At 41.9% G+C, this 13,265-nt stretch overlaps 1 pseudogene across 1 annotated transcript in view; it reads right to left on the reverse strand.

Annotated features, from left to right (window-relative positions):
- The window catches only part of LOC309973445 (ADP-ribose glycohydrolase MACROD2-like), a 794,489-nt pseudogene that overhangs the window by 161,305 nt on the left and 619,919 nt on the right, over positions 1 to 13,265 (reverse strand). Inside the window, exons 5-6 of the transcript XR_014327208.1 lie at positions 10,446 to 10,490; positions 3,205 to 3,288 (exon numbers count right to left, since the gene is read on the reverse strand). The product of XR_014327208.1 is annotated as an ADP-ribose glycohydrolase MACROD2-like (transcript). The remainder of the gene's footprint in view (positions 1 to 3,204; positions 3,289 to 10,445; positions 10,491 to 13,265) is intronic.

Consider the following 13,265-nt stretch of genomic DNA (forward strand, 5'->3'; position numbering starts at 1 on the left):
ACTCAAAGCTGTAATGATGGCAACATTTCCTCCTTCAACAAAACGAGTTCTAATTTCCAGAAGAGAGAAAGGGAAAAAGATGAGAGAAGCTGTGTTGTTTCCAGAAAAACAATTATTAAAAATTATTATTAAAACATTAAAAAATTATTAAAACATTAATAAACTGCATAGACTTGGGCAAGTTAAAGAACTGTTTGCAGCTTATTTTAAAAACGGCTCTGTAGAATGAGAAAATTTGACCATATGCTCTCAAGATTCTTCTTCTGGATCAAAATACAGCTATTATGGTTATATATGCTGCAAAATCCAAGTGAATTTGTGTTCCAACTCCACTCTCCATGACACTGTCTGAGAATGTATATTACAGGGTGAGCTGAGGTGATCAGTAGTACCTGTAAGTGTTGGAAGCAGGGCACGGAACCCAAAGGTAGGAGAGAAGTGAGATGAGGCCAAGTGATGGGGATTTAGGCTGAGTGATCTCTAAATAAAAATACCAGAAGTTTCTCTTACTAAAACATATTAGAGAGATGACCAAGTTGGAAAAGGACTGATAACTCTAAAGTAGGAAGACTGCAGAGAAGGGTCATGACCCACATTCCCCTTCTATCCACTGATACACTAATCCATTTGCATATCCAGTAGGAAAGAATGATTGCAACTCTTTGAATCATAAGAGGAAGTGAGACGTATGCAACAATACAACACCTGAATACAGGACATAGTTTATTTTGTCAAAATACTGATAAATAACGAGTCCTCTATCATTCCGTCATCTACCACTGGCATGTCAGATTCTGCTCCCTTTCTCACTCCTTTCCCAGCAGCTTTTCCTTTCTTATCTTGGAAGGCATCTTAGGAACAAAGACGCAATCCCCACGTTTCTGTAGAGTGACTAACATTTACATTTCCCCATGATGCCACAGACCAAATGCCCCTGGTAACAAACCCACAGTGAGGGCACTTCTGTGACTCAGAGCAGATTCTGGGATGACATATTTGGGTGAGGTGAAGACATAGTATTTAGTCATATTAGGATTATGAGATGGTTTTCCTAAACAAAGCAAATTATTTAGGAAATAATGAAGTTTTCACACATTTGAAGGAATAACTCAGAAGAATTCCCTTGTTAATTAAGCGACAGAACTGCTGCACTGTATGTGTGCCACCTCCCATGTGACACTTGGAAATGACAGCAGCCTCAGGCTCTGGAAAACAACCTTTGATGTGGGTCACACATGTGATGGGAACCACTCAGTGAGGTGGAGCCTCTCCAGGGAAAGGGCAATTGTTGTTTTGCCCCTAATCCATTTCCCAATCATGGTCTTAAGAGACTGTCCAGGAAATGATCTAATTCTAGTAGGAGGTGGAACCCTGACTAGTCTCCCAATCAGATCCTAACAAACCCCCTCCGGCCAATGAGAGAGCTGCTGCCCTTCTCCATGGTTATAAGTGTTCTCTGAATGATTCTAAACTTTCCAGCACATTTCAGTGACTTAGGACAATGTGTACCCTATCACGGTCCTGAGTATGATAGCAATTATAATGGAATAGCCATCACTAATGGAAAGCAGACCCGTGCCAGGCACTTTACATAGACTATTTCTACTGTTTATCCCTTGCACCTCACCCAGAGGGCAGAGGACATTTACTGCCACGCCTGTCTCCACACCCCCTCACCTAGGGCGAGCCTGGGAGAAGAAACAGCCCCGTGGTGTGTCTCTCTCAGATCCACCTGCCTGCAGAGAGGACATGTCCTAGCTTATTCTCACCAGGGCAGCCTCTATCCAGGCAGTCGAGGATACCAAGGACAGTGGTACTTGCTTTTAAGGGGGCAGAGTCTTTCATATTCAGGAGTGAAACCCAGCATTAGGGAGCCCATCTGGGGGCAGCGTAACCAGAGCTCTGGTCTAACCTCATTAGTAACGAAGCTAATATTTTTGGCTTCAACTTTCTTACAGCTTTGCCTCCTCAATTGGTTCTGAGCCCGGATGAGGGAGAAGACCGTGTCATGACTTATTTAGAACCCGTCACGCACACAGAGGCTGTGCAGTCATGGAGGTGAGGTGCTCAAGGTCTCCTTTCAAGAGACAACCTGATGCCGGGAGTCAAGTTGGCTGACGGCAAGCAGCGGCCACACTTTGGGGATTCAAGGCAGTATTATGTTCCTGTCACTTTCTCCCCAAGCCACTTGCAGCCAGAGAGCCCTCAGGGGGGAGGGGACCCTGCAGCCCAGACATTCCTGCCCAATGCAAAAGCCCTTTTATCCAGTCCTTGCCTGGGCTTCCCCAGACTCAGACTAATTTGCAGACGGAGGCTCTTCCAGCGCATCTGCCTTCCTTCCTTCTCTCCTTCACCTACTGCTCCCGCATCTGCTCCTCCCCTTTCACCCAGTACTTTCTTGCCCTTCTACTTCATCTTGGCATCTTCTTTCCCAAAGACCCAGGCAGACACCATCAGGATTATTGTACTCGCCATCTCACAGTGGATGAAGCATGGCTCCAGGCAAGAAAGTAGAGGCATAAATATGTTCCACTGTTAGAAGTTCATGCATACCATTAGGTTAGAGGCTCACTTTACAAAATACCTAAAGATACCATTTTAAATGAAAAACTTGCATATCTTATAAGTGTACTCGTGTTGTAAGAGAGAGGGCGTGTCGTTTCTTCATAAAACTGAGCCCAGTTGGGCATGCCCATTCAATGCATAAATGCAAACATACATTGGCTTCTAGAAAGGAGAGAAGAACACTAAAGACAGGAAGCATCTCCATCTCCCACTCCTGAGGCTTGCTTCTGGACTCAGAATGTGTTCATGAGAAAAACAAATGATCCAATAAGACAACAGCTACCATGCAACTCGTCACACACAGATCTGGACCTTCACCCTTGCCTGATTTCAGAGCACCTAACTGGTAAGCACTACCCACCACTTCACACTTTGTAGGAATGAAAGATACGTCACACTGAGAAAACGATGTTTTTACATTTGGTTTTTCCCTTAACAAACTAAACCTGAATCTACTATTTCATTCTCATATTCAGGGGAGAGTAAACGTACTAAGAAAGGAGAATGAAGTGCCCGGGGATGCTTGAACCCTTAGAAATATCTGAATATGAGGAGCAACCACAAAATTGAAAAGTTAAACAGAAGTTTCTTTTCATGGAAGCTTTTTTTTTTTTTTAAGAAAGGAAGAGCTGGACTTACCCTTGCTAGAGTCCTTGGAACCTTCTGGCTTCTTTGCTTTGCTCTTCTTGTGGGGTGGAGAGCGGTCTTTTGGCTCTAACCCCTCTGGAAGCACAAAGATTTACTACGTTTTTATTTAAATATTTACCGGTAGGGGTTCAAAATTATGCTGATGTTTAATAATACATATATTTTTTTACTAAACCCACACATATAGTGAAGCTTAATTGCAGGTTTATCTGTCATTATGGCCGAGCTAAACTTTGGCAAAGACCTGTGCTTCTCCAATGAACATGGACTTATACTTAGAGCTTAAGCGTAAACACTTTTTTTATTGCCATTATTAATGCGTCACACAAATGTGAAATCTTAAGTGCTTTTTTTAAAATGAAAACATTTTCCACACAGCAACCCCAAATTATTATTACGTTTTTCTCCAGGAGAGTTTGATTTAAAACTTCATGGCTTGATTGACAGTTGCCATTGTGTAATTTCATTTTAGCCTTCAAAGTAGGGCTAGATGAGCTGTAAAGTCATCTCATTTTGGGGGGTTACAGTGGGGCTTGAAATTATCTCCTTCTATCGAACAGATTTCTTTAGTAATCCAGAGTCTAAAAAACTTCTGTATGTCCCCGATTAAATTATTATACTTCCCACTCTTCTCAATGGTCCCCCAATCAAGTCTATCCAAGAAGCCTAGTAATATAAATTCTGAAGACACTTTTTAGGAAAACTATCATTGAATTCATCCCATTTGGGTATCGGATACTTTGTTAGGCATTAATTTATATCTCCAGTCCTGGTCTTTCCAATTCTCAAAGCTTATGCCTTCAATGGCCCATGTGGCATCTTACTTTGCATTTGGACTGGATGTCTTCTGTTTGCCCTTTCAGATCCACTTTCCACCCTTCACCCCTCATCCCCAGCCCCCTGTGCTCTGGGAGACTGTTCTCTATGGACCGCACCAATGAACTCCCCAGCTCACCGGCTTCCTGTTAGATCCAGCCAATGGGGAGCCCAGGGCATTTATTTCCTAGGCTACCAGTAGTCTTCAAGGGCTGACTGTCTCCCTCAATCTAAGGTCACAGCTCCTGTCAGCTGACCTTCTCCTCACAGCCCTCTCTGTCTTCTGGGCCCTGTAACAACCACCTCCCCCGTTGTCCTTTCAGGGCTGGGATTTACCTGAACCCCACTTTTCTCTAAGGATTCCCCTTTACTCAGCTCCCATCAGGCATTTCAAACTTATGTAAATAATCCCATTAGGCATTTCAAACAACACAGCCAGAACGATACTCTTGATGTCTGCAAGCCTGTTCTCTCTATAGTATTCCACATCTCAAGGGATGGTATGACTTATCTACTCAGGAATTCAAACCAAAAACCGAGATATCCTTCATATTTCTCTTCAATTACTTTTCCTATAAAGCAATCCCACCACAATAAGTCCTCTTAGCTCTGCACCAAAATAGATCCCATATTCCTCTACTGTGCTCATTCTTTGCAATCAGCGTCCTAGTCTAAACCAGCAGCATCTCTTACCTGGGTTACTACAACAACCTGAATTCTAGCTTCTAGCTCTCTCCTCTCCCCACAATCTATTCTCCATGTAGCAGCCAGAGTTCTCTTTTAAACATAAACCATATCACACTGCTTGCTTGCTTGTTTAAAAGCCATTGCTCTTAGAATAAGATCCAAATCCAATTCCATGGTCCAGGACAACGTGCCACTTGGGCTCCACCTACCACACTAGCCTCATCTCCCACTTGCTCTTTGGCTTCAGATTTATTAACTCCCTTCAATCATTTCTTCAATCAGTTCTAGGCTGGTTCCTGCCTCAGGAACTTTACACCTGCTGCTCTGCCTTTCCCCTGACACGTATATTCATTCATATATCTACCTCCTTCCCATCTTTTAATCTCAGATTAAATTCAGCTCCCAAGAAAGGCCTTCCCTGACTACTTAATGTGACGGGTCCTTGCAAGGAAAATCTCTCGCAAACACATCATCTGGTGTATCTGAAATTATCTTGTCCCCTTGTTTATTTCTTTAATGTATGTCTCCCTTCTCAAACACCCCCTACTCTGAGAATATAAGTTCCATGAGAAAGGGCATTTGTCTTCCGTAATCTCTCTTGTGTCACTGGTGTCTGGCAGTGCCTTGAGAATTTCATTTCAAATTCTGTTTTATATCCCCTTCACCCAGGCCTTTCTTTAAGGCCAAGATATAATGGGGCTTGTGCGTAATTCTCACCCTTTTAGCAGCTGTTACCTACTCCAGGATTCTATAACTACACTACAGAGTTATGGCGACTCATTTTTCTTTTCCCATTTATTATAAAAAGAACAGAACAAAACAAATGCATTTGATAGATGTGCTATTAAAAACTTCGGCATTATGGACTACAAAGGTTTTTGGGCACTAGCGTTAGGTTTTCTGTGGTTGCAAGGCAGTCACATCCCAGGTCATTAACACGACCAGGGTGAAAAATGTTGCCAGCGACTACATTAGCAACTCCCTCAGCTTTCTGTCACCAGGTGCGAGATGGATACTGACCCTTCGGAATAGGTTCAGCAAAAACAGAAATGAGATGCTTGGAACAGCTCACTGAGCACAGATGCTGGGTTCAAAGGGATTCATAAAATGAGCAGAGTAACACTTGCAATATCTCTGGGAGAAGACGCTAACCCTTCCATGCCCTGAAATGCATCATCTGCAACTGGGACCAAGAGGAGAGTTTCCATTGCTGGGAGTTCAACTCCAAACCAGTATTTCCTGAAAGTGAGTTTTTGAGAACTAAATTCTGAATTCTTGATTTCCCACCTGAATGGGAATTCTTGGGGAATGGGTGGGGTTTAAAAAGACATCTATTTGCCCACATTTTGAGCTATTTACATACCCCAAAAGTACAAGTGCTTCCTTTCTGAAGAAGCCGTAGGGCACTCCTGGGGTGGTCAGTGGGCACGGATACATGTTAATTATGAGCAGTCGTCTATGACATAGTATAGTATCATTTCATAACACCCATGGAGACACTTAAATGAAAGTCACTGCTACATATGGCCTCTGGGCCCATGTTTCTACTCTCCCTCTTGGCCTGGGGGAAGCTAGAGGAACATTCCTCAATAGCACCCCATGCTTCTCCTTGACATTGTATCATACTGTCTCTGTTGCCTCTATTTCTGGCAGAGGCTGGAACGCTGGGGTGTTGTTATGCGCATGTCTTTGCTCCCTGAGGAGCTCAACTGTGCTCCGGGCTCTTAGGTGGCTGACCTGCCACAGGTGGCTGCTGATTTTCTGCCCCTGGGGCTCAGGTTGGGGTCCATTTCAAGAGTGCATGGTCTTGGAAATGAAAGGACATAGGGAAACATTTACTGTGCTCGGCTTAAGTAACCGAAGGACTTAAAAAGGATCCTAGGCATTTAAGTCAGGCGGCTCCTACCACCTCCCATGGCGGCAGAGCCTCTCCTTAGGATGACCTTATCCGATACCATTTGATATGCTTTTGCTTCTCCTTACTACTAGAGTCTAGAGACAGGAGCACAAGGGTTAAGAATGTGAGCTTTCGGGTTAGATCTAGATACTGGGATTCTGTCTCTACTATATAACCAAGGAACTAATCCCCCCAAGCCTTGGATAATAACAGTCCCCGTCTCTTAGAGCTGGTGCGTATCTTACGTGAGTTCATGTAGGTTGAGTGATCGGCACAAGGTACACACTCAAAACCTGGCTCGGCAGAGGTGTGCCGGGGCTGATGGGAGCCAGCCTGCCCCAGCTGGTTGGATCTCTCTCTCCTCCACTCCTACATTCATTGGACTCATGCTTGGCAGCTTGAACAATACCATGGTAGGCATATTTATACCCAAGGAATCTGAAAACTCTTCAAATGGGGGCTCCCCCCCACTCAGGGAGTACGTTTCCCAGCACCTCCCTGGTTTTTGATATCCAAATTATTATCCACTATCATTCACTAGCATATGCTGGCTGGTTGATCCACCCAAGCAGCCCTTCGCTAGCATCAACGGTATTCTTACAAATTCTTCCAGCGTTTCTACTTGTATGAGAAGAAGAGGTGATGCAGGGCAGAGGGAAGGCCAGCAGTTCATGGTCTTCGGAGGCTCAGTCATACCCTTCTCAGAGACCCGCACACCTGAGCGTGAGACCGAACGGACAGCCTGCTCGCCAATATTCAGCAAGGCCAGCTGGGCCTCCATGGACCCATTCTGCACACGGTCCCCCATGATTTCAGCACTCAGATATTGGGAATGGAGAGCACCTTCCCAAGCCCCTTCTGCCTGAGTGACTTAGCATCCTTGGGCCGTTCAGTGTGACACGAACAGCTGCATCCAGCTGCTGGAGACAAAACCCCCAGGACACTTGGCAGGACTAAAATCAGAAATAATGACCCACTTAAGGCCCCCAAACCTCAAATGCTGACTCCAACCTTGTGGGCTCTGCATTAGCATTAATAATGATTTCCTTGAACTCACTCAGCGGTTCGGATAGCTAGCTGCACCTCATTAAGAAGTCAACCCCCTTTGCCTAGAAATGTGTACTTATGTCACTTCAAGCAAAGATCCTTAGCAAGATAAGCTCCTTAAACTGTCTGGCTGAAAGGGCAGTGCTCCCCATGACTGAAGGATATTCCAGGGATACCTCACATAAGCAGGATACATTCATACAAATGAAATGCAAACATTAATATTAAATGCATGGAATCTAAGATAGGGTGACCGCTTAAAGTCTTTTTTCAACCTATGGTTCTTTTAAATAATAAGATATCCTACCTAAGTACAGGAATGGATATTTTAATTGAAACTTTGCCTTGGGCTTTATGTGTTACAAAAGGCAAGCAGAGCCCTTGTTTTATGTTGAATTTTCTCAGAAAAAGACACTGAGAGAAAGGTTTGAGTGCAAGTACTTAATTTGAGAGATTACCCCAGGAAGCACCAGAGGGGAGTAGGGAAGTAAGACTGGAAAGGGAGGACAACCAGTTAGTGTGTTAATGAGAAAGTTCTGCTGTGGACAATCAGGGCTCAATACTGCTGGGAGCCTCTGGGCGATGGTATAGAATCCCGCTGTCCAATACTACATTTTGCCAATGATACTTGAAATGTGAAGAGTCTGATTTGGAATGTGAGTGTGAAATACACACAAATTTCAAAAACTTAGTATGGAAAAATAAAGAATGTAAAATATCTGACTAATATAATTTTTATATTGATTATATGTTGAAATGATAATATTTTTGATATATTATATTACATGAAATATTAAGTTAATTTCACTTGTTTTCTTTTTACCTTTTTCAATGTGACTACTAGAAAATGTGAAATTATATATCAGGCTCACAGTTGAGGCTGCCGTTGTATTTCTACTGGGCAGCACCGGTCTAGCACATGCCTCAGATGTGTCCTGCAAGAGGTTGGTTGGATCAACCAACTGTCGGCCAACCTTGGCTGAGGTCTGCTCCAGAGAAATTAACCCCCCGGTACTTTGAGTTTTCTTTCATGAACAGAGACAATCACTCAGCTGAAAGTCACAAGAACTTTCCTTAGAAAGCTGTTGGTATTATACAACAACAGTGAGAGCCAAGGGGATACAGGTAGGGAACCCAGAGCTGCTGTATAGTCCCTATTCTACCTCTTGCCTTCCTGCTCCTGACCTTGAGATCCTCCGTCTGCTTCTCATGCCCTCTGAGTCCATGGTCCTGGGGAGACCACAGGAACAAGAGTGGATAGAAGCTACAGTCACTGTTCCAGTGAACTGTTATGAAGGAAAAGAACTGATGCTACTCCTTCATGAAGACAGTGGGAGGTCAGGTGAGGGAGAGATGTAACTTCACAAGGAAAAGGACGATCTTAACCAAACCTTGCCCAACGAGACTGTCTGCCTCACAGTTTAAAGAGCTCCCTGTTCGTGGAGTTGCTCAGACCCAGGTTGTCAGTGATTTGTAAGGAGTTCTGGCAGCAACAGGATGTCACACAAAATTAGGGCCTCTAAGATATCTATTTCAGTTTTGAAAACTGGCTCCATTTCATGTCTAGAGCAGTGTGATTGCCAAAATGAGAAACATGGGGCTCTCATCCCAGAGAATTAAGCCCTATGCCTTCTAATATCTGTCCGATATACTGAGTGAGAAAAGCAATCATCCACTGAGCGTTTACTATGGTCCAAGGAACATTTCAGGTATGATATCTCATTTAGTCCCCCAAACAAGAATGTACGGTAACAGTTACTGCCCCTCGAAGTGTAAACTGAAGCTTATACAGAAAACTCTAGTTCATTCAGTGGAAGAGCTAGGATTGAATCCAGGCCTATTGCTTCATGCATTCGCTACCAAGTTCATATTGATCTCAGGCCAGAGCCAATGCTGTTAACCACTAGATTTCTCTCACCAAACACTGGTTGTTTTTGAGGAGTAGGCATGTATCTCACTTTCTGATAATGAGAGCAATACATCATATGTAGAGAATGCATTTTCCAAAGATGGCCTCAGCCATTTTTCAGGTCCTGCCTGCTGGGTAGAACCTCACTGCTCCCCATCAGGAAACTGAGTCTATTCTCTCCTCCTCTGAGCCTGGGTGGGCTTGTGAATAACCACTCCAAAGAAAAGAGTTTGGTGGAAGTAATTATATGGGATTCTTGAGGATGAGTCTTAAAAGGGATATGCGTCTGGCTTGCTCACTCTCTCTAGAAAAAAACAAAAGGAAGCTGGCTGCTGGGAGGAAGCCCAGGTCACAGGAGGAGGCCATGCACAGGTGCTTCAGGAAACTGCCCCAATTTAGGTCTCAGCTAACAGCCCTGTCAATCACCAGCCAGACATATGAGTGAACAAATCTTCAGATGATTCTAACCCCCAGCTGCTAAGTCTTCCTGTTGAGGCCTCAGATTTGGTGGAGTAGTATTATCAAATCACCCCTGCTGTGTTTGGTCTGAATTCCTGACCCATAGAATAGTTCAGCATGTAAGTGGGTGTTTTAGACACTAAGTTTTGGGGGTGATTTGTTACACACCTCTATTAACTACAACATCATGTTCCATTTTTACCTTAGCTATCAGGAAGCTCAAATTCAAGTTTAATGTTTAAATACCATAACTGCATTAGCTGTTATTTTATAATAACATTTCCTTAGTTTATAACCTTGAGTGTACATTTCTATTTTATTAACCTTATTTTGTCTTTCTTTGGAAAATATGAGGTATACATAAACAACAAAATGATCCTTGCCTATCCTGTAAGAATAAAATTATAAATTTAATACCTGAATCTTCTTTCATGTCAATGTCTTCTTCTTCATTATTGTCATCTATTAAAAAATAAAACAAAGAAAAACTCATATGAAAGCTAGAAACACCAGAATTCTCCAATTTGACTAATAAAAAATTGAAGAAAACAGTAGAAAAGAGAGTGTTAAATTATGCCTTTCTACTGTCTTATATTATCATGCTAAATTAAGAAGAAAGTGTACACATTAGAGCACAATTTAACACCTAGGGTTTACATTTCCTTTAAAAGTTATTACATATTTATAATAAACTATATATGAAATAATTTGTTTTATTTATCAAAGTTACATATGGTCACTTCGGTCATTTTAATTCCTAAAAATATTAAAATCACAGATTTTAAATGCCACATTTTCTGCATTTATTAAAGGTATGTATGTTCACCTCAAGTTTCTGAGAAAATGCAGCCATCACTATCTGGTTGTAGGCTGACAGAATGTCCAACCCCTGCATTGCACCAGAAAAAGTGCTTGTTTGCTACACATGCAAATCCACACCTTTAACCATGTGCTTTCACATGCTCCCACCAGTTGCTCCATCCCCATTTAACTCCCCTCATCTCATCTCCTATTGTAGGTCCCTTTAACTGGACACAGATGTGTACTTCCTCTGCCTGCTGAATGACGTATTTGCTTTTTGAACTAATATGTGTTATCATCTCTTCTCCTTAAGTGTTCCTCACATCTAGGAGATGCCAAATCCTGTCCTATTTCCATGTTTCTTCTTCTCTGCTCACATTATTACAATCCAAATTCCAGCTCTCAATGCCATTCACCTTCCCTGTTTTGTGGTTTCCCAACTGCCCTTTTCTTCTTCCCACTTCTGACACCAATTCCTTTTACACATAGCTGCCAAATCAATCTTGAAATACAATTCTGATCTTGTTCACAACCATTCAGTGACTCTTCTCTGTCTAATGAGAAAAGTCTAGACTCTTTGGGGTAACACTCAAGGTCAACAAGATCTGGTTCTGAACACCTTTCTCAGTTTCACCACCCCTGTTCCACTCATGCTGCCACCTACACACATGACCACACTTGACCTTTTTCCCAATTTTTTAAGTTTCCTTTAGCTTCCCCTACTTGCCTCAGTCCTGGAAGCAATGCTTTTCTCCACCTCTACTCACACTCATCCTTCCAGGCCAAGCTGAGGCAGCATAACATCTGCTCCACCCAAGTGTGAATGAATAGTGTCCCCTTTGGTACCTTATTTTTATTGCCTTCTGAGTATGGACTTTAAGGACCTTTAGGCTTAGATCTGCAGAGTGGCCCCTATATCCACTCATTTACTAGGTATCTGATCTTGGAGAAATTACCTAATATTCCTGAGTTTCAGGTTCATCAGCTGTAAAGTGGGATAATAACAGTGCCTCCCACAGAGAGGTGTTATAAGGATTAAATTAGATAATACCACATAAAGCACTAGGACAGCTACTGAAACATCATTAAGTGCTAAATAATAGTTATTATTACCATCAAATCCCACAGTCTTGTTACTTGTTAACCTACCTGTCTTCCATAGACCCATTTCTAGGTCATAAATTCTTCAAAGATAAAGCTTATGTCTTACGTTCCTTTGTATTCCCTGGCACCTAATGCAATTGATTACACAGTAGAATCAATAAAGAAATTTCTGCTAAATTAAATTTCTGACTTTTTTTGTTTTGCTTTGTTTTTTACTTTTCTCTGATTTTTTATTAGTCAAATTGGAGAATTCTTATGTTTATATTTCTAAGTATCTCTTACATATTAGGACAGCATGTATCTAGAAGACAGTCTGTAAATAATGACGACTCAGTAAAGATTTGCAACTTCCTAGCCAAATTTATTCAATATGGCACTCTTCTAAGTATTAATTATTAATGACGATTAGCAATATATTAGTAGGAATGGAAAATGCCTTTAATTTGAAGTGTTACAAGGGTAATTCTTGATGGTCACAGTTAAATTTTAAAGAAGTAAATTTTCTTCCATTCAGACTGTTAGAAACATTAGTGATTTTCTGCATATTTCTTTCTTTCATTCTTTCTATGAATATAATTTTAAGAGGAAGAATAGCTATTTCTTAGAAATGTGATTTCTAACCAAATGATTATCTAAATGCTACAAAGTAAAATCTTCACAGATTCTTTTCTGAACTTAATATATTTAAACAGAATTTTATTTTCCAGAACCGACTAAAATATCTAGAACCATCTCCATGACAACAGACTCTCTGGAATCTCAGAGTGGGATGGAAAAGAGTCTGTACAGTTTCTAGGGGAAAATAAAGGAAACGTCAAAGATCTCTCTGATTGTCCCCCAGGTGTCCATTTGTCCTTCTAACAAACACTCATTGGTAGCTTAGTAGGTGCAAGGCTTGGTGCTTGGGGAAACAGAAAATACAAAGATGAATCAGACACTTAAGTAGAAACTTATCTAGTAACTTATCAATAGTAAGGAAACTAAGACACACAGAGAAATTTGAACATATGGTAGGGAATAGTCAGTGCCATTACAAAAGGTACCAGAGGAGGGACAGATGCTTCCAGTCAAGGCTACTGGGAAGGGTACTCAGAAATGTGACATCAGAGTTGATATTTGAACTTTATAGACTGTACTGATAGCATCATCCCCAGAATGTTCCCAAGGTGTTGAAGGATCAGACTTGGTGTTATTATTCATTCATTCATTCACTCATTCACTCACTCACTCATTTATTCATACAGAAGTTAAGAATAAATCCAGGACCTATATTCAGACTGCTTGGGTTCACTTCCAGGCCAAACTATGTATAGCTGGGCAAACTTGGGCAAA

Source organism: Leucopleurus acutus, assembly GCF_964270905.1.
Source record: "Leucopleurus acutus genome assembly, chromosome: 16".
Lineage (NCBI taxonomy): Eukaryota > Metazoa > Chordata > Mammalia > Artiodactyla > Delphinidae > Leucopleurus > Leucopleurus acutus.